Source organism: Hyperolius riggenbachi, chromosome 10 (genome assembly GCF_040937935.1).
Source record: "Hyperolius riggenbachi isolate aHypRig1 chromosome 10, aHypRig1.pri, whole genome shotgun sequence".
NCBI classification, from domain to species: domain Eukaryota; kingdom Metazoa; phylum Chordata; class Amphibia; order Anura; family Hyperoliidae; genus Hyperolius; species Hyperolius riggenbachi.
Window position 1 is genome coordinate 14,224,417 of NC_090655.1, and position 22,785 is coordinate 14,247,201.

Below are 22,785 nucleotides of genomic sequence, written 5' to 3' on the forward strand. Positions count from 1 at the left end.
GGAGTCTGCGCACTTCTTTTATTTTCAGGCGTTCCTGGCTGCCTATTTAGGGACAGAAGTAAAGGGAAATAAAATATTAGTCTGGATTATAGCTGAGCAGCAGTCACCGATGACAGGGACTGCGACTGTAATAGCTGCAGGAGGAAGGGAAGTACAATACACGCCATTTATAGATTTCAGGCTCGTTTCAGTCTTGTATGGCGGCTTCAGGAGCAGAACCTGTAAACTTTTCAGTGTGTCGCTAGAACAGTAAGATTTGCTGGAGTAAATAAAGGTATGTCAGAAACGTTGAGACCATTTTCACACTGGAAACCGACGATTGCACCGCAACACTAAAAACAACCTCCGGGGATTACACCGGTAATTTCTCTTCTGGCTGCAGGCCAAGCAGGAAGGGAGGCTCTCTGGCGCTCACTCCCTGTGGCCAAAATATGAATTGCGTGAGAGTGTATTGAAAAAATACGCGGCGCAACCCCGAACAGCGAAAATTCTAAGAAAACCTGCGTCACCACAGACTTACATGACTTCTGGTCACCGTGTATGTTGCCTGACAACGCGCTGTTGCCCATGTGTCAAATTTGTAACTTCCGGCAGATTGCTCACACTGCGGCAGGTATGAAATGCCCCATAGGCTTTAACCATTTCTGCCGCCCGGATGTGATGCTAACAAAGCACAGGCAACGCGTTTCCTGGGTCTGAGCCCGCTTCCTCAGGCCAATAAAAGTGCCAACAGTCTCTAGACCGCTAACTCAGGGAGGCTCCCTGAGTTAGCGGAATAACTGTGATAGTTTTTTTCCTACTACTTTCAGGTGCTTTTTAAATTGCAAAATGCTGAAAAGTTATTGTAAAGGACTTCCGAGGCGAAGTTAAATACCTATTTTTTGCTCACCAGGGGCTCCTTCCAGCCCCTCGCAGCCGCCTCAGTCCCTCGCCACAGCTCGGGTAGTCCTCGGTGTCCCCACTGGCTGCCCGCAATGATGGCGACCCGCTGGCGGGGTCGGCTCTTCTGCGCCACGAGTGCCCGTGCATCCTCGTCATCTGGTGCATTCTGCACCTGCGCAGTAGTTGTGTGAAGGCGCAGTATCCGCCAGATGATGTGAGCACATGGGCACGAGTGCCCATGCAGGATCAGAAGAGCTGACCCCGGCTGCGGGTCACCATCATTGTGGTTGGCCTGCGGGGACACCGAGGACAACCGGAGCTCTGGCGAGGGACTGAGATGGCTGTGAGAGGCTGAAAGAAGCCCCAAGTGAGTAAAAAATTGATTTTTAACTTCGCCTCAGAAATCCTTTAACCCCTTCTCGACTGCATAACGTCAATAGGCGTCGGGAATGTGGCAGCCCCAGGACTGCATAACGCCGAAAGGCTTCAAGTCCTGGGGCAGGATTTTACAGGGGATAACGCGCGCTCATCCCCGCTTGAGTGACAGAGCTCCGCTCCGTCAACTGTCTGCCAATGGCGATCGCCTATTTACATTGTACAGTACTGTACTAGAGTAAGAAAAATAAATAAAAAATACACACATTTATAAAAAAAAAAAAAAACTATTAAATTAAAGAAGTTCTGTTGAGTCCTGCAATAAACAAAAACAGACACTTACCTGGGGCTTCTATCAGCCCCCTGTAGCTGTCATGTCCCGCGCTGTCCTCCTCCCATCACTCCTTCCCCGCCACTGGGCCCAGTCTAATTACGCGTGTCACGTGGCTGCGTCTGGGCGGCCGTGGCTGCGTGCTCCCGCTCGCTTCTCCGAGAGATTACTGCGTAGGCGCAGTACAAAAAAACCTCGTACTGCGCCTGTGCAGTAAGCTCTCAGAGATGCGAGCGGGAGCGCGCATTGTTCGTCTTGTTAGGCGAATATTTGACTGGTACCGGCAGTGTGAAACGGGTGATCGGAGGAGGACGGTGAGAGACAGAACAGCTACAGGGGACTGAAAGAAGCCCCAGGTAAATGTCTGTTTTTGTTTATTGCAGGACTCCACAGAACCCCTTTAATTAAAAAAAAATAAGCCTGCAGCGGCTATCAGAGCCCACCAACAGCAAGCTCTGTTGGTGGGCAGAAAAGGTGGCAGGGTTCATTTAAGTGCTACGTTAAATGGCTCTGCAGCGAGCTATTAAAGCTGCAAAGCACTAAATAGTAAAATATAGCCTGGTCACTATTGGGATGTAAGCCTGTGGTCCAGAACTGGTTAAAGAGTAGATGAAAAAGTATCACCTAGGAGAAAGAGTGAATTGCATATGGGCCCTGACATCATAAGTTTTGTTTTGTTTCGCTTCAGGTTAAACTGGAGTGTACCTTTCAACTGTAAAACTTTGATAAACTTATCGACTTGCACTTGCAAACAGTAATGTCTGTTCAGCAACCAAAAAAAGTGTGTGTCATTTATAATACATGAAGAGTGAGTCATATTCCTGTGCTCAGACAGACCTGGTGGCGGGATGCTTTAGCTGCAGCCCTCCCCCCCCCCCCTGTCTTTTGTGTTTAATTACACGCAGCAATATGAGGCTTGCCATCGCTGTGATTTCCTGGAGGGTCAAGCAGACAGGAAGCGCCGTAGCATATGTACTTTTAATTTTGAAATACTGAATCTCCCCAGTCCGGTGGGGAATCTCGAGACTGAAGGAATCTGAAATGCAATGTATAGTAATCCAATTCTTTCATGTTGTGAATATTCAGAGGTTTTCGGCAGAGGCAGCGAGTACACAGCGGAGAGTTGGACGGTTTCCATGGCAACGACACGGTTATTTGACAGGACGTAAAATTAATTTGAAATCAAAAGGATAATGGGATGAGTGATAAAAATATCAGTTCCCCTTTATAAAATATGGATGTTATTTCATTACAGTACATACTGTCTGTACAAGTTAATGGGCATATTTCCAAATGTCGTTGCCGAAACGCAAAACTTCGGCGTATTAATGCGGAGAAAGTGGAGAGGGGGGGGGGGGGGGGCTGCGGGTTACCTGGGAATTTAGAAATCGCTGCCTCTGTCTGGCAGGAAAGACGTGGGCAGGAATAGGGAGGTTGATTAGGGGATAGTCAGAGTTTATAGTTTAAAGTCATCCTCTGTTTCATGGTCAATTGTTCATCATGTGTGTGCCTAAAAAGTGGTTCAAAGAGGCCCTGTGGTGGCATATACTTATAGTAAAATGCTGTAAATTATTCAGGATACCCACTATGGTAATTTCCACAGTTTCAGCATAATTAGGCAGATTCCCCCCTTGAAATCTAATTGAACAGAGTCCTCCCCAAAGAAATCCTAATTAAGCATTGATTCTTTCAAGATAATAATTAGGCTGCCCCCCCCCCCCCCCCAGAAAAAAAAACTAAAACTAAAATCCTCACACATTAATAGGCATAGGCCCCTAAATGTCCAAATTTATTACACCCCTTCTGAAATCCCTGTGCATGGTTAGGCAGAGTTGCCCCTAAAACCCGGGCCACACTGGCACTAAATAACGGACCATTGGCAGATCGTAACAGAATGGATCCATTCACATTGGTCCATTCGACGTATCCGTTCCGCACAATCTGCCTGACGGACCGCAAATTTGGATCTGCCGTCATTTTTCCAGAATGATGGATGCGTCGCACTGACCTCGGAACAGAGTATCAGAGATGAAAAACTGATGCCTTAAAAAACTGATCCATTCCTTGGATCAATTTTTACACGGATCAGTTTTCCATCCGTGTCAGTGTGAACCAGGCCTAAATCTTCAAAAATCAGTTCCTTTCTCGCCAATTCCCAAAATAACCGGGCAGAGTCCGCTTAACCAAAAACAATTATTAGACAGCAGAGCCGGGACAAGGTCCTCCAGCACCCAAGGCTGAGACACCAAAGTTCTCCCCTCCATCCTTCCCACCCCAGCCGCCACACACTGATTGCTATTAGAGTAAGAGGCACCCCCATCCCTCCCAAACACCCTAATCTCTAGTTATCTGTCTTGCAGTCACTGCCATGTATCCCCTTTTTTTATTTCTCTCTGCTTCATACACAATAGGGGAATGATAGCTGAGAGAGTTGTGTGCCCCTCCTACAATACGCCGAGGCTGGAGCCTCTCTCGTCTCTGCCTCAGTCCTGCTATGTTAGACAGTGCCCACACCCTAAAAAAAGAAATAATTAGGCAAAGTCCATCTTAAATGATCAAAGGTGGGAAGTGAGGCAGTGTTCTATGCAAATCCCTGCTGTCAGTAGGCACTTGTAAATAAATATAGAGACTAGTAGACTATATACTCAGATCATGCAGCCTGGCTCCCCGTGACAGTCTTCAGCAGCACAGCCAGTGAACTTCCTGCTGTCGGGCGGTACTATCATGAAGTCCTGGGTGATCCCATTGCAGCACATATCACTATGCATCACCCGAAGCTGCTAATTTAGCCCAGAAGAAGCATTGGTGCACTGCTGCTGACTGGGGATGGTCAATGAGATGCAAACAATTTTAAGTTGATGCAGCATTATGCACATTTTGTGTACCAATTTATGCAGCTTGAAAATGAACCAAATCCTGCTGGGGTAAAATTTGATTGGTCCATTTTCAAGCTGCATACATTTGCATACACAATGTGCATAATCCTGCAACAATTCGAAAATATGCACATCTCATTGACCACCCCTGCTGCTGACATTCAGGACATGAGCCCCTAATATTTCAGCCTTGTGATGCCATTGGCTGCTGCCATTGGCCAGCTATTGCTAGACTGGTATCTATTACTCTGTCCTCCAATATCACATGACTAGACATGGTGACAATTGCCAGTGGGAGCATCAGAGGAATTGGCACACATTTATGACTTAGGCCCGAGTCTCACTCCATAAATAGTTGGACACAGGTTCACTTTAAGTTAGGGTTTAACTTATTTGGAACGGGAGCCTCGTGTCCTTTTAAGGACAAAAGGCCTTTTTTTTACATTTTTTTCCTTTCCTGATCTCTGTGATTGGCTCACAGTGATCAGGAGGTCAGGAGCCAATAAAATTAGCTCCTGACCAATAGGAGAAAGTGTGGTTGACAGCCGATATTACTTCCTGCAGGAGCAGCCATAGGCTCGAGACCCCGGTAAGCTGCGACATAGAATCTACACCGCATAAGAGTTAGAGAGCCACAGATGCGCCGTACAGTCTACTTACCCTGGTCCGGAAACGGTTATTAAATAAGCTATAGCAGAAGGATAGGTCAGCAATGGTGCACTCCTTAATTCTCTTACTACCGGTTTCGTTTTGAGGAATATGTGTTTGTGATTACAATGAACAATTATGTAGCTTCTCACTGCTGATGCATTCAGATGAGCTTGTAATTGTAGGGTTATGGTTCATAGCATCCCCGTAATGAGCAATGACTGGCAGAGGAACCGTTCCTTAGTCAGGCCCATGAGACTCTGGAAGCTGTGAGAAAGAATTAACATTTACGGAGTTGCTTGGCTGCAATATTTCATCCTAGCAATGTCTGCGTTGGAAGGTAGATGTCTGCAGATGGGTTTATCAACAACAAGAGAAGACGTTACCAAGTGGGAAGATTGGAAGACAGCACGCTGGTAGCAGCTGACAAAAGGAAAAAATGAGAAAAGGTAATGCTGCACACTTTCTTGATGTGTCTTGCTGTGATAAATCAACAGATACAGTATGTTTAAAGTGCAATTGTTCTTTCATATTGCTGCAATGTCTAAACAGAAAGGACATCTTCTTCTGAATGAAGGCTGGGAAGTCTCTGGGGACAAGGCTAGTTGGAGGTAGAGACTTCAAGGGGGTTGTAACATCCAAAAATAAAAAATTGCCAAAATACAGCTAGTGCCCCAAAAATTTATGTAAACCCCTCCTTTTTTGTAAAATAGCAATTCAAGGTCGGCTGGCACACCAAAGTCAGTTTCCAAGCAAATGTATTGAATGCACAGCATGACAATTGTTTCGGGACCAGACATGGTCCCCATCATCAGATAAGTGCAGACATACAAGTGATGCAAAATACAAGCACATATACAGTATATAACAAACCATGATCAATTACCAGGCATCAGAAAAAAAAGGAACCTCCCCACTCATTACCATACATAATCCAGCTCAATCCAAATATATTACATAAATGTTACATTAGAATGTGACTTCCTCACTTCATACCTGATATATATGATCAGTTCCTCCAGATGTGATCACACATTTCTCCCAAATTGACCAAAATCCGCAGCAGCTCATATTAAGGATGTTGCAGACTGCATAATGACAGTCTGCAACTATGAATTTTGCGCTCCTTGCCGCCTGTAGAGTTAATCAGCCGTTAGGCTGAACGTGCTGTTGCCGTATGGTGCTCATGGCAACTTGAGAAGCAGGCTGCCATAGCCAATCGGGTCCGCGGCAGGGCGTGGTCAGAGCGCCACCTTTATCCCTGCTCAAACCGAGCTGTCAGTGAGCTGGGAGCGAGCGTGTGGTGGGCGTGGCCGCAACAGACGGAGCTGCCCACCATGACACAGTGGCTCTCGGTTGGCTGGTGGACGCGAACGTGTGGTGGGCGTGGCCGTGACAAGCGGAGCTGCCCACCATGGCACAAAGGACAGCTTCTTCTGAATATAGGCTGGGAAGTCTTTGGGGACAAGGCTAGTTGGAGGTAGAGACGTCAAGGGGGTTGTAACATCCAAAAATAAAAAATTGCCAAAATATAGGTAGTGCCCCAAAATATATGTAAACCCCTCCTTTTTTGTAAAATAGGTCCCCTATATGTCGCCTATTTTTTTTTTATCCTGGTCTAGGATTATTTGCCTAACTGCAAGAAGTGTCCAGTGGCCGCGGAATTGTGGGAAGTTTTTTTTTTTTTTTTTAGAACAAACAAATAACACAAAGCTTACTATTTGGGATAAGAAAGGACACTATGACCAGAAGGCAGTTGAACCCCCCCCCCCCCCACCACCACCACCCCTTTAAAGAGTTTACACAGTGATGTAAGCCTATTGTCTAGGTGATGCTTGCTGTGGGAGGGACAGTAAGCTATGGCAGTAGGGTTAGAAAATGAACACGTAGAAGGGTTTCAAAAACAAAAAGAATAGGGCAGAAGTGATGCCATTTTGGGCATCACAGAGGAACAGTAAAGATGGAAACCAACAAAAATATTATTTTCTTTCTTCATACCGCATTTCTCCTAAATCAGCGAACACCAAAAACAACAGGATAGGTAAGCTAAATAAGGGATTTCTTATTGGTTGATATTTGTTTTTTCAGTTACTATGGAGATTCATCCCACTTAAACACTATACTATACTACTTATCAGAGGAAAAGCGATGAGTTAAACTTTGCAGAGTAGTCATTGTGCAGCAAAATTTGCAACTACAATCCGAAATCATAATTCAAAATGTTCAACTATTGTGAAATTAATTTTGCACATAATCGTAATAAGATTGTAATCGTAATAATGTGTAATGTTGCAATACATTGAATTTTGTAAGATATTAACCTATGCGAAAATGGGTTTTCTCGCACCCATTGACTTCAATGCCTTTGGTGAAAAATGAATATAGAAACATAGAACAGATGTAGTGCAAGATTAGGAATCATAATAATATTTACAGTCAAGTGGCAAAGGATCATCTACAACCTAGGGTCTCAACGTATGGTATGCATACTCCAGGGGGCTTCTGATGATGCATCCAAAGGGCGCTTGGGCTTGATATATTATAAATATAAATTTAGAATTTTAGAAAATCATAAATCCAATAAATCCTGTATAGACAACACCAAATTAATATTGTAGCTAATTAGCTGGGCAGCACGGTGGCATAGTGGTTAGCGCTCTCGCCTTGCATCGCTGGGTCCCCGGTTCGAATCCCAGCCAGGTTAACATCCACAAGGAGTTGTAATGTTCTCCCCACGTCTGTATGGATTTGTTCGGGGCACTCCGGTTTCCTCCCACATCCCAAAAACATACAGAAGTTAATTGGCTTCCCCCTAAATTGGCTGTAGACCACAGGTGTTGAACTCCAGGCCTGGAGGGCCAAATCCATACCAGTGTTTAGGATGGACTGAGAAAGAGAGGAATGTGTTCTGCCTGATGGACCGCACCTTTCCTGATTCAGACCCATCAATTCATTTGAGCTGTGTCAAAAATGTGTGAGGACCTCGGCCCTCGAAGGACCAATTTGACATCTCTGCCCAAGGCTATGATACATGCACTTCATGATGCATACATAGACAATGACTTTGCAGTTGCGTAGCAATAGGGGGGTGTGATACAAGTCTGAAGAGTCTGTGTGAATGACTGGCTGTTAGGTAAGAAACACATTAGCAAGCTAGTCAGTAGGTAGAGAGGACATATTTTGCATCTTTTAGTAGTGATGGACCATTCTCCATAGAAAATCATTGGCAAGAACACAAGGTTACTGCAAGTTATAAAAACATACGGCTGTGCGCTGCGGTCACGCAGTGGGCATGAGGGATGAATCATACTTCCAAGTTGTGGATAGGCTGATGGTCGACTATACCCTCTGCAAACAAGTACTGAGCATGCGTGGCACGTGATATGGTTATATAACATTGTGTTGCAATAAGCGCGTAACCCTGAATTAACTGTTTCAGGAATTGCACGTTCACACGGGACTTAACCAGAACTAGTCCTGTTCATGAGAATATTGACTATAAGTCATCCAATCATAGCAAGGCTCATGCCTGTGCATCCCCAGGATGCAATAGGGAAAATGGGTGGAGCTATGAGTATAAGAAAGAGAGATTTCCCTTGCTCTGATGGGACTCCTACACTGCTGACGAGCCGTGATGGTTGTATGCGCTGCCTCCTGACGATCGCTGGTCCCCCGATACGGAGTGATGATGCAATATCCGGTAATGTATTGATTCTTTACTCTATTGCTTATCCATGATTCACTGCTATACCTGTAAATAATGTAAATAATTGAATAAATATCCTAATACAGTGTGAAGTCGTAAGCTATGTATTTACCTAGTCTGTGTGCTAGTGTGAGTCGAGTGTGAGGCCTTAGCAACGCCAAAAACATAGCATTACATAAATGGCGACGAGGATGACTTTTGACCTCTGAAATATATTGCCTATGATTCTGTGGGTCTCTGGGTGTAATTTTGCAAAATTTGGCATTTTGCCAGTTAGTGGGGCAATTAATCTAAATCTTTGTAAAATTGCCCCTGTATGGTATATTGACTTGATACTTGGTATATATATATTTTAGGACAGATTACAGGTGTGGGCAAAGTTTGGAGTCGATAGCTCCTCCCACTTAGTTTCAAGTCAAGATATCTTTTGAATTAAGCAAAATTTATCTGTGGGAAGTTTGACCATTGGTGTCTAGAAGTTGAGGGGCACCTCTGGTCAAAACCACGCCCAGTTGGCAGTGTGCCAAAAGTAAGGCAATATGTTTAAGAAAAAGGCCAAATGCCCAAAAGAACCTGCGGAGATCCCCGGCTGGACCGAGTCTCCGTATAATATTATAGAAGTGGAATTAGCTAGCCATGGGTTGGCAGAATCGTGGGATAAGCAGTTGAAAGAATCAGAACCGGTTGATTTAGTTCAAGTACTTGAGAAACTCCCTACCAAGGTAGGTGATGCAGTTACCCCAGCTAGAATTAGCTGGGTGTTGGCCTCTGCATATCGTGGTGTGCACAAGCGATTGCAGAAGGCGTTCCAGGATCAAGAAAAGGCGGAACAGGCTCAACTTGAGGTTGAGGGACGCTGCCTGATGCTGGAATATAGTGTTTCCCCGTTGAAGCGGGTGATGTTGTTGCTCTCTCTAGATGTAGATAAGACTCTAGAGGGGGGCCCTGTTAAGGCGGGGCATGATGTCGCTCTCAGGCGGCATAGTGGGATGTTGTTGACAGCTTATAGAAAGCTTCAACAAAGATTGTGTAGGTTGAAAGAATCAGAATCCCTCAATGTTGTTACTTTACTTGAGGGTATTCCTGTTGGAAAAAGGCTAGTCCTGTTAGGAAAAGGAACTAGAGTAGGATGACAGAGTGATAGTGTCATCACAGGCAGCTGCAGATAAATACCAACATGTAACAGAATCTGCAGCTGGTAAAATAAATGTACTGGAGGAAGTAGCTGGGGAAGAGGCTCCTGTGATGACACATTTTGGATTGTTATCAGTGGAGCAGGGAGCTTCTGTAAATAAAAGGAAGCCAAACTCTGCCACTGATCATTGCACAAGAAATAGGACAATGTGCATTGAACTGGAATTGGAAGTGTTTAGCACAAATGTATTTTGTTCCATTTGAAAAGATTAGGAATAGCTGGGAACTTTCTTTAGGTTGTTACTGCTGGTTTTGTCCCTCTTAAGGAAAACCCCATATTTTTAATGATAAAATATGGATGGGAAAAAGGGGCAGAGAGTAACCTGACAGTGAATCTCAGCTTTTACTACTACGGTTTTTAATACAGTCTGTGTCTTTGTTGGTAGATTTCGGAGTATAATCTTGGAGTGCTGTGTTTAAACTTGTAAAGCAAATTCCTTAAAGTGACAGTATCTGACTGCACTTGCAGAGTTGAAATGGTAATATAATCTGGACAAGACAGGTGGGTTAACATTGTTGTTTCTAGTGAATGTTTTATATGGTGAATCCGTTATAGCGAGTCCTGATTAATCGTGTATTCATATGTCTGTTTTTTGTTTAATTGAATGCATAGAGGAATGTTTTTTTTTTTTAAAAATGCATTTGTGCACGGGCGGTGAGTGCTCCTAGGGAATGTGTGCGAGCCAGTGAGTGTTTGAGATGCTGCTCTCCTCAGCTGGGGGCGCTTGGCAAGCATTATTTTTTTTTCATTCAGGAGTACATGTTGTAAAAAAAATATTGACCTTTAACTCTTATTTCATGGGACATGCATCTTGTTTGATAAAATAAATGGTTAAAGAGGTGAGAAATAGTAAAGCAACTTTCTTGTGTGTGTGTGCGTTGTGTGTTTGGTGCAGCACTGTGCGTTGTGCTGGGTTTTGCTAGAACTTCCAAATCCCTGCAAATGCTCATTTTTTTTTTTTTTGGGTTACAGGGTTAAATGTGATTATGATGTCACGGTGACATCTGTGCCAGCAAAACTTTTCCCCTGGTTTCTAGCTATAATTGTGCAGGAGTGAAATTGTTTACCTGTTGAGCTGAAAGCTAGATTAGATGAGACTGTGTGAAAGAAATAGAACTGTGAAGTCTATTATGGCAATGTAGCATGAAAATATTGCGTAATTAGACTGGAAAACCTTTTTATATAATATCCCTGTGTCTCTGCGTCTATTCAGAGTTTTTTTTTTTTAGCACTGCACATGTGCAGGGAGGGGCGCAGAAACACAGGGGAAAAGTTGAGGGAGGATAGGGCCAGAGGCGGCTAGCGTGTGCGCAACGGTGTATGAGGGCACGCGCGTGGCGGGTGCATGTGCACAGCGGGCACATGCATGCGCAGCGAAAGGCCTAGCTTGTTTTTTTTTAAACGGGCCAAGGTCATTAGTTACTAAATGAGATTTGTTTGTCTTGCAGAGAAATGTCTGGTTTCTCTAGGGTTGAATGTTGTACTGATTAGCTGAATGGCGTGAAGTGGCAGAATGTGTTGATGATGAAGTGTGAATTGAGTTGTTTCTAATGAATTGTATGAAGTTTGCTTTGAGACCTTACTGATATAGTGTATTGTATGTTTAAGAATACCTCTGTTAAAGATGCTAGAATGTATGCATATGCTAGTTTAGAATAATACAAACAAACTGTGAAGATAACAGATTTTTGTTTATACCAGAAACTAGCTGGTGGGGTGGTTAAAGTAGAAACGATTCCTTATTGGAAAATGCATAAGGATGCGGTAGCTCCATATAGGGGAAAACCTGTATCAGCTGGGTTGGATTTGCATGCTTTAGAAGTTGTTATCATTAACCCCTCACAGGTTACAACCATTCCCACAGGTATAGGATGTAAAATACCTGACTAACATTATGGGCAAATAGCTACCCAATTCAGTTTTGCTCAGAAAGGAGCTATAGTAATAGGAGGAGTAATTGACTCCGACTATCAAGAATAAATTAAAGTGATCATGATTAACCTGGGAAATAGTGAGTTAATTATTGGAAGAGGAGAGAGGATGGGTTAAAGTTTTTAGGGGAGGACACTGTGTATACACAGGCCAAAGAGTTGTATAGCCCAGGTTCTCCTGAGGGCCCTTTTACACTTAATGCGCTGGTATGCATTAGTAGTAGTACGCATACAATTTTGTTGTTGTTTGTTTTTTCTTGTTTTTTTGTTGTTGTTGTTTTTTCCCCAATGGCAATGCACTGTGAAAAGATTTCAATGTTTTTTCAGTGTATGGTGTGAAAGAGGCCATAGGGGGACACGGACGCTGGACTGTACATCAGTTGTTATTTTTTTTGATTACAGTTAACAGCAGCTGATTAAGTGTAAAGGGACCCTAATTCCTTTATTTGTAGAGAGGGAAGCCCATCAGTAAAGGGTGATGAATATTTTGGTTCTACTAATACAGTAAATGTTGGAGCTAAAATGTGGGTCAGAATCCCCAAGGACCGCCTCCTCCAGCAGATGTGATTGCAGTAGGCAAGGACCGAACTCTGCTGGAGGCCAGAACAGGAAAAGTGGGAATATATCCTACAGGAAAAAATGTTATTTGCAAGAATAAGTCACACTTGTTTGGGTTTTTTGCAGATTGATCTCCATGTCTATGGCATTGTCCTTGGAATCCTTGGTATCGTGTGGTTGGAAAGCTGTGGCGTTAATGCATGGACTTCAGGTAGTCGAGTAACCGATACAGGGGATCCACGGTGACTTTCGTGTGGGGAAATAAAACCAAGAGTTGTCTACAGAGAAACTTTACCGGTAATGCTAGGCAAGCATGTGACGTTCTCAATGTTACTTTCAATGGAACATGTCTCGGTGGGGCCTACTTTGATATTTGTGGATATGATGGATGCTAAAGTGGACCCTGGGCATATAAAGAGACTACCTTCCACTTGTGTAAAGGTGGGGCAACATGCCTAAAAGACTGTGATTCATGCACGTTTCCAGCTGCCATAAACTGTTCTAAACCACACTAAATATGGAGAGAGTGGTATGACACTTTGTTAGGAGGATATGGGACATTGACTGGAACTCTTAATAGTCTTGATATTGAAACATTAGCAAATAGATTGCATAACGCTGGAAGTAAAATAAATGATGTCTTAACTTTACAAGCTAAATAGATGCCAACTATATGGGCGCCATTTAAAATTACAAGCTAAAATAGATGATGATTTGCTTGACTTAATTAACGCAAGTGCCTCTGTTATGTATGAAACAGATGTTGATATAACTAGAATTGTAAACTGGACTATCTGTTCCATGCAAACCTTACAACAGCAACAACAGAGAGTTATTTCAAACTATGTTGTTGACTGGAAATGAGGAGGTTTGGAGGACCGTGTTCAGTTCCATGATAAGAACTGATCACTGGATAGATATCAAAGCACCTAAAGTGATGTGCAATGATACATTTTGCATGGGACAATTGACACTTTACAATGTTACTAAAAGTAGTATAATGTGTAAGAATGTTATTTTGCCATTATTAATTGGGCCAGAAGGTGATCAGCACTTCTGGGTACCTACGTTTTATGGACAGGTTATTGATGACAGCAACAGAACACATGATTTGACTTTTTGTGATAATACTTTAAACAGTAAAATATGTAAGTTACAGTCTACTGTATATGAACCTTGTTTGTTACAGAACACTGTAAACAAATGTGGGTGGACCATAATGCCTATAACATACCGCCGGATGGTGGAAATAACACCTCAAGTGGTATGTATAGTGACAGATCGTCAGGTGGTCCCTAAAATGAGGGTGCCTTTTGCAGGATGCATACACAATATCACTGTATTCCAATGGGAAAATGAAACTTTTATGTTGATGCCCGATATAGCGTTAACTACAAAAGGTTTCCTGGCAAGGCCAAGGTTTGGAAGTTCCCAATTGGGATCTAAACCTGACTAAACTAAAGCGGATTGTTGAAAAATCTAACGGAAGTGAAAAAGTGCTATTAAAAAGTTGAATAGAAGTATAATCGTACACCAGCTCAGTACTACCGTGATTGCAAACAAAATTGTTAAAGTGGGCTCTGCCATAGCAGATGCCACCTCTCACCACTGGTGGGATGTATTTATGGGTTATTCGCCATCAGCAGAAACAATGATGAAGTGGATAGTTCATCCTATTTTTGATTGTAATGATTGTTATAGTTATCCTATCCAGATGGAACTGGTATGTGGCATATGGGATCTGTTGTAAGGGAAAAAGTTGTCATGGTTTCATATGTTAATGGTCATCACTAAGGACCGAATGTGATACAAGTCTGAAGAGTCTGTGTGAATGACTGGCTGTTAGGTAAGAAACACATTAGCAAGCTAGTCAGTAGGTAGAGAGGACATATTTTGCATCTTTTAGTAGTGATGGACCATTCTCCATAGAAAATCATTGGCAAGAACACAAGGTTACTGCAAGTTATAAAAACATACGGCTGTGTGCTGCGGTCACGCAGTGGGCATGAGGGATGAATCATACTTCCAAGTTGTGGATAGGCTGATGGTCGACTATACCCTCTGCAAACAAGTACTGAGCATGCGTGGCACGTGATATGGTTATATAACATTGTGTTGCAATAAGCGCGTAACCCTGAATTAACTGTTTCAGGAATTGCACGTTCACACGGGACTTAACCAGAACTAGTCCTGTTCATGAGAATATTGACTATAAGTCATCCAATCATAGCAAGGCTCATGCCTGTGCATCCCCAGGATGCAATAGGGAAAATGGGTGGAGCTATGAGTATAAGAAAGAGAGATTTCCCTTGCTCTGATGGGACTCCTACACTGCTGACGAGCCGTGATGGTTGTATGCGCTGCCTCCTGACGATCGCTGGTCCCCCGATACGGAGTGATGATGCAATATCCGGTAATGTATTGATTCTTTACTCTATTGCTTATCCATGATTCACTGCTATACCTGTAAATAATGTAAATAATTGAATAAATATCCTAATACAGTGTGAAGTCGTAAGCTATGTATTTACCTAGTCTGTGTGCTAGTGTGAGTCGAGTGTGAGGCCTTAGCAACGCCAAAAACATAGCATTACAGGGGGTGCAGAGGTAGCGGCCGCATCGGGGCCCTTGGGCTAGAGGGGCCCCGTGGGGCCCTCCCTCAACTACAGTATTAGCTCTCTATTGGTCCTGTGCTCATAATTATAACTTCTATAGATACTTTAAATAGTGGTAATCATTAACAAACTGTTCCCCATCCTTTTCTTGTACCTCTGACACTGTAGTTGCCATTGGCAGATTTTGGTGCGCTGTATCAATTGTTATGTATAGCGTGCCTAGGGGGCCCCAATGTAAAACTTGCATCGGGGCCCACATCTCCTTAGCTACGCCACTGTGACTATGGTAGGGATTCGATTGTGAGCCCCTCTGAGGGACAGCTAGTGACAAGACAATATACTCTGTACAGCACGGTGTAATAGGTTAGCGCTATATAAATACTTACATAAATAACAATTAAATAGAATAGTAAATGCATAGAAATTATTTAGAAGGAAATACCATGTACTACTATTAAATAAATCTGCATCAAGGGGTACTTTGTGAGCACAGTATTTCAAAAGGGCTACATACCAATACAAGTTTGAGAACCACTGATCTACCCCACTCAACTTCTACATGCTGTCCAGGAAATATTATTTTCTCCTTCTCTTGAAGGATTGACTAATTTAAGGACTGAGTAATTTCAGTTTTACAAATTCCTTTACCTCTCGCAAATCATCTTAATCGAAAAGTAGGTTTTTACCAACAGTGGTGGAATTTGAATTACCATTAGCTAAACAAGGCAAGACAATGCAGAAGCCTTTAACAAGATCGCAACGAGGACTCTGCCGGCATTTAAATATTTCAGTCGGCATCATTAGACAACCCCAGGATTTAATCAACAGACTCCCATCACTTCGGCAACAACGCATCAATACCCTCTAATGTGATTTATAATGTCTGCTAACTGGGATTAAATGAAACAATATCAGTAGCCGTGCTGACTTTTCCAGGATACAAATTAGAAAGTGATATTTTGTAATGTAATATAAAGGGGACAATGCATTACCGCTTGGAATTCTGGGTATGGAATTTTTCTTACAGACCAGAATATGCCAGTGCTCGGCTAGGCTTATTGGGGATCTCCATAAATTTAGCTAAAAGTTTTAATGCATCTCCAAGTAATCATAGTGCCATAGCAAGGAGAGTAGAAAAGGTGGTCACTGTGACCACGGTCACCTATATAACAAAGAGCAACATCAGGTTTTGGATAGGCACACCTTGCCGTGGATAGTTTAGTGCTCAGCCTTGATGCAGAAGCAACATCAGTCCAACGCAAGCAATTCAAGTTCAGCTGGCACACCCATTCAAATTTCCAAGCAGTTTTATTGTATGCACAAAATACAATAAAACTGCTTGGAACTTTGAATTGGTGTGCCAGCCGAACTTGAATTGCTATATAACAAAGAGAGACCGGGAGCCAGATGGTGCAGTATTGTGTAGTATTAGATGTTAGATTGTAGTATAAAAGTATTTATACTCACAAAGGTGGGTTGCAGTCCCTGCAACCACTGTACAGGATCTTCTCAAAAAATTAGCATACTGTGATAAAGTTCATTATTTTCTGTAATGTACTGATAAACATTAGACTGCTGAAAAGCTTTATGGAGATGAAGATTTCATTTTTCAGCACAACCTGGCACCTGCTCACAGTGCCAAAACCACTGGTAAATGGTTTACTGACCATGGTATTACTGTGCTCAATTGGCCTGCTAACTCTCCTGACCTGAACCCCATAGAGAATCTGTGGGATATTGTGAAGAGAAAGTTGAGACACAAGACCCAACACTCTGGATGAGCTTAAGGCCGCTATCGAAGCATCCTGGGCCTCCATAACACCTGAGCAGTGCCACAGGCTGATTGCCTCCATGCCACGCCGCATTGAAGCAGTCATTTCTGCAAAAGGATTCCCGACCAAGTATGGAGTGCATAACTGAACATAATTATTTGAAGGTTGACTTTTTTGTTTTAAAAACTCTTTTCTTTTATTGGTCGGATGAAATATGTTAATTTTTTGAGATAGGAATTTGGGGTTTTCATGAGCTGTATGCCAAAATCATCAATAAGAAAAACAATAAAAGGCAACTACTTCAGTTGTGTGTATTTGAATCTAAAATATATGAAAGTCTGTTTATCAGTACATTACAGAAAATAATGAACTTTATCACAATATGCTATTTTTTTGAGAAGATCCTGTATATTGCCAACGGGGAAATAACCGTCCCGGCTCGGTATTCCAGATCCTACTGGAACTGGACAGTCGCACTCCTGGTTGGTCCTTCTTGGTTGTAGATAACACCACACCCGGAAGGTGAACACCTCTAAAGGACATGTAATGTGTAGTCAGGGCCAGATTTGTACTTCTTGCCGCCCAAGGCCGACTATTACCAGCCGCCCCAACCGAAACCGTATCCTACCACCTCTCTCCACACACACCAATCCAAAAATGTTTGGGCCGATGGTGTCCACTATTGGGGCTAGTGCCGAGGTCTCCATGGCAACGTGAAGTGAAGCAATCATGTCACATGGGGGAACTGGTCAATCAAGCGATCTACAGGTGATGGGCGAGCCTTCCACCACACACACATAGTCAAAAGTGGCTCACAATTGGACATTGGATGGGGTCAGCAACACGTAAAAGTGAGTCCTGTACCCACTGCTGTCTCCAGGGTAACAGCGCTGGCCAATCAATAATTAAGAAACGGGTACTGTGAGAGGCTGCCTTCTTTATTCTGTACTATTTGCTGGTGCTGCCCCTGGTCCATTCATCCCCCACACCAAGTGTGTGAGACCCGGCCTTCTGTAACTGCCTGGAGCTGCTGTTATGTCATTGGACAAGGTCTGGCTTTTTGCTAGTCACACACTGTTCACAAACGTTTGGTTAACAGACTGCAGCTGCCTGTAGCACAGCACAGGCAGATGCCAGCTGGTACTAATAGTGCAGTTATCCTGACCACTTTCATTTGTTTGGACACTTGCAAATAATGCCCACTGTCTGCAGGCCGCCCCTTGTTTATCTGGTGCCCTAGGCCATGGCCTATGTGGCCTTGCCAGAAATCCGGCCATGTGTGTAGTACTGGGGAGGGTGGAGGCACACAAAGATAGGCAATGCAATAAAACAAAAAAAAAATATGGTGGAGGGAGGTGTCTTTACCACTCCAGATGGAAGAACCCAAACCACAGGGTAAATTTAAAAAAAATTAAATTATTTATTCAGCACGATTAAAAGGACAACGCGTTTCAAGGGTCTCAGCCCGCTTCTTCAGGTCAATACAAGTGCCATTAAAATATGGTCCCAAGCATGATTTCTGGCATCCACGTTTGTGACCATATTTTAAAGGCACTTGTATTGACCTGAAGGAAGCAGGCTGAGACCCGTGAAACGTGTTGTCCTTTTAATCGTGCTGAATAAATAATTTAATTTTTTTACATTAACCCTGTGGTTTGGGTTCTTCCATCTGGAGTGGTAAAGACACCCTTCCTCCACCATATATTTTTTTTAGTTTCATTACATTACCTATTTTTGGGTGCCTCCACCCCCAGTAATAGCAAGGAGAGGGCCACAGCATCCTACAAAAGGTTGCATCTGAAATGACTAACAGCTCATATATGCAGCACCTCTAATAGGCTAACTGCACACATTGCATTCAAAACTGATGCAAATCATATGCATATCTACTAATTGAACCATAAACTTACCATCCAAACTGGAAACACAGGAATACAGGCTGGGAGCAGCTAGCCAGGTAGTTACATAGCATAGCAAAGAAAAGAAGGGGGGGGATTATTTTGGCTTCCATATAGTTTGCATGCAAAATATCATGTACTGGACTCTTTCGAACCACAGTGAGGTTATCGTAGTGCCATATTCTAACTTATACAAACCTTCTAATAGAGGAAACCTCAAATCCTCTATACAGGCATTTTTTACTAAAACTGAAATTCACAGATACTTTGGGCTCTATTCACAAACCTTCTCATAAATGACTTATTTATCACCTAATTGATAAAAATAATCTTTCATCACATTTACAAGCAAAACAATCACTCAGTTGTTCCTGATTAACTTTCAATATTATTTTTCTTACCTTAAAGAGAACCCGAGGTGGTTTCTAAGAATGATATCCGCACACAGAGGATAGTTTTTGAGAAAATCAATTTTTAAAAATGCAAAGAAAAAAATGTTTTTTAAACTCAGTAAACTGTATTGGGCTTTGCTATTAATCACTAAAGTCGGCACAAAACGATGCGAAATTATGAAATATTACTATTACATACAAAATTAATTACGATTTTCCCTGAAATTTTGCATTACAATTACGATGCCAATTTGGATGTTAAATTTCAGCCCACCACTGGCTCCCAAAGAGCAAAAATATAATATAATTAAAGAGAACCCGAGGTGGTTTCTAAGAATGATATCCGCACACAGAGGCTGGGTCTGCTTATATTTCCCAGCCTCTGTTGCTATTTCAGTCCCCCCTAAGTTCCCCCCGCGCTCTGCTATGTCCTCATAAATCACAGCCGTGCTGTCGATACGCAGCGGGCTGTGTTTACCTATGCAGTGTCACTCTCGCCGCTCCCCCCACCTCCTGCATAGCTCCGGTCCCCGCCCGCGTCCCTTCCCTCCAATCAGCGGGGAGGGAAGGGACTCGGGTGGGGACCGGAGCTATGCAGGAGGCGGGGGGTGCAGCAAGAGTCACACTACATAGGTAAACACAGCCCGCTGCGACACGCTACGTGTCGACAGCGCGGCTGATTTATGGGGGCATAGCAGAGCGCAGGGGGAACTTAGGGGGGACTGAGATAGCAACAGAGGCTGGGCAGTATAAGCAGACCCAGCCTCTGTGTGCGCTGTGTGGATATCATTCTTAGAAACCACCTCGGGTTCTCTTTAATTATATTATATTTTTGCTCTTTGGGAGCCAGTGGTGGGCCGAAATTTAACATCTAAATTGGCATCGTAATTGTAATGCAAAATTTCAGGGAAAATCATAATTAATTTTGTATGTAATAGTAATATTTCATAATTTCGCATCGTTTTGTGCCGACTTTAGTGGTTAATAGCAAAGCCCAATACAGTTTACTGAGTTTAAAAAACATTTTTTCCTTTGCATTTTTAAAAATTGATTTCTCAAAAAAAAAATCCTTTTTTTTTTACTTGTACCCACAATTCTCCATAACATATGTAGCAATTTTGGTGCCAGTAGCATGTATGGGGGTATTGCTATTCACTGCCAAAGTCGGCGCGAAATTACGCAAAAATTAAGCAAAATATTATGCAAAATTACGAATGACTACAAAATCAATTGAATGTACAAATCGGAATTACGTATAGGTGAAATTGCAAAAATGGATGTGAAAATTTGCGTAATCGTAATAAGCTGATTACAATCATCACTATTGGGAGCTTAAAAATGTCACATAGATAAGGTGAAAAGAGGAAAACAGGTGGAAAAGCTTTGTGAATCCTGCCAATGTGGGATAATTTGGTATCATGACTCTATATATATGGCCCTTAAAGTGGATCCGAGGTGAACTTTTACACATTGCATAATTGTGTTCCTTTCCTATTGTTTATAGGGCATTCCTCAAGCTAAATACTTTTTTTGTTTTAATACTCTAATTCCCTATAAACTAAATAAACCACGCCCAAATGTTTCCAGCGAGCCTTGGCAGGAGCAAGGGCTCATGGGAGCTCAGTCTGGGCAGGAGGAGGAGGAGGTGTTACTAGCCATTGATTTCAGAGGCAGAGGGGAGGAGGGAGGAGGGGGGGATTAGGTTTTTTTCACAGGCTGAGTGCTCAAGATACAGATAAGCCTGCCTCTGTGTAACGTTTACAAACAACATGGCTGCTGTCATTGTATCACAGGAAGAAATAATCATATTCTATTAAAGCTGTTTGCAGCTAGATTTGCTGTGTAAAATATCTAAACTTTAGATAAGATAATAGACAAGTTACTTGTTATAGTTAGTTTTTCATCTCGAATCCGCTTTAAAAATACCCTAAATAGTGGCCTAGTCCAGTCTGTGTATTTACATCAAGATCCATGTAATTGGCAGGCTGGTAGCCTCTGTGCCAATAACTTACCTCTACCGGTGGAGCCAACTCTTCCCAACTAGCCCTGAGTGGCATTGATTGGTTGGTTCTAGGGTTGGCTGCCCAGTTTGGATAGACCTAATGGTACTTAGTGACAATAAGTCAGTACTTCAGCTTAGAGGCCTGTGCGGGTCTAATTTTTTATACCCGCACCCAACCCGCAGCCCCGCTACCCACACCCGTCCCATAACCCGCTTTCTGGTGAATCTCGTACCTGCTCCCGACCCGCAGCCTCGCTACCCACACCCGTCCCATAACCCGCTTTCTGGTGAATCTCGTACCTGCTCCCGACCCGCAGCCCCGCTACCCACACCCGTCCCATAACCCGCTTTCTGGTGAATCTCGTACCTGCTCCCGACCCGCAGCCCCGCTACCCACACCCGTCCCATAACCCGCTTTCTGGTGAATCTCGTACCTGCTCCCGACCCGCAGCCTCGCTACCCACACCCGTCCCATAACCCGCTTTCTGGTGAATCTCGTACCTGCTCCCGACCCACAGACAGATTGAATCAAAACGAGTACCCGAACCGCATTTTGGGTACCCACGGGTACCCGGCATACCCAACCTGATGCCCTGCGTGAGTCTAATTTGTCAGACACGCACCTGCAGCCCCGCTACCCGGACCCAACCTGCAACCCGCTTTTTGGTGAATCTGGTACCCGCACCCAACCCGCAACTCAATTTAAAATCAAAACGGGTACCCAACCTGCATTTCGGTAACCCGCGGGTACCCGACCCAATGCAGGCCTCTACTTCAGCTTGCTATATATTTCTTGTTTACAGTTTATGTCTCAATTATTCCTCTTTATGGACAGAAACTATATACATTACTGTTGTATAAGATGATCAGAAGATATTTGTGTATGATATATCTTACATTTGAGTTGTTTTGTACAATTTACTTTACTCAATAAAAATTTTTGTTCAAAAAAAAAAATCATAGTGCCAAATTATAAAAATGTACTTCAATGTCTGTATATCCTCAGGGAAGGAGCAGTCACAATGCCATGCTCCTTCTCCTCCACTCTCATTCCAAACACTCGTTGGAAGGATTTTCCAAAGCTCATGGTACAGTGCTTTCATTGAGAACTTTCAGTGGGGGTGTGCCCCGACCGCCAGAGTGTTAGAGTTCATCAGGCAGTCCAGATTAAAGCGGAATGTAACCCAGCATTTCTACTTTGCTCTAATAGATTATTGACAGCATATTATATACAACCAGCATTTGTTGTTTTACTAGAACTGCATTCAAAGGGATTAACACAGGCTTTAGAAGCTTCCCTGCCTGCAGAGCTGGCCGCTTCCGAACTTTACATAATGTTATCTTGTGTTTAATTGTATCAAGTGAGAAATGTAAACAAAGCCTTCTCTAACACTGTTGGGTCCCCTGAACAAAGTCAGACAAGCATAAATGCTTTCTGATGCTTTCTGATTAAGTTAGAGGATAAATAAAGCAGTTATAAATAAAATGCAAAGTCAGCTCTCAGAGTAAAATAAGCGTACGGTAATTTATTAACGTATAGTTTAGAAATGAATAATGATACTTATGCACAAAAGCAAATATGATAACCGTATGGCATGTAAAAA

General features: G+C 43.0%; 1 protein-coding gene and 1 long non-coding RNA gene across 2 annotated transcripts in view; one reads left to right on the forward strand and one right to left on the reverse strand.

Moving 5' to 3' along the window:
• C10H10orf90 (chromosome 10 C10orf90 homolog) overlaps positions 1-22,785 on the reverse strand; it is a 922,956-nt gene that overhangs the window by 644,966 nt on the left and 255,205 nt on the right. The window lies entirely within an intron of this gene.
• On the forward strand, positions 8,821-15,009 carry LOC137536335 (uncharacterized). Its single transcript, XR_011024548.1, has 2 exons — positions 8,821-10,514; positions 12,629-15,009. It is a non-coding gene; the product is annotated as an uncharacterized lncRNA (long non-coding RNA).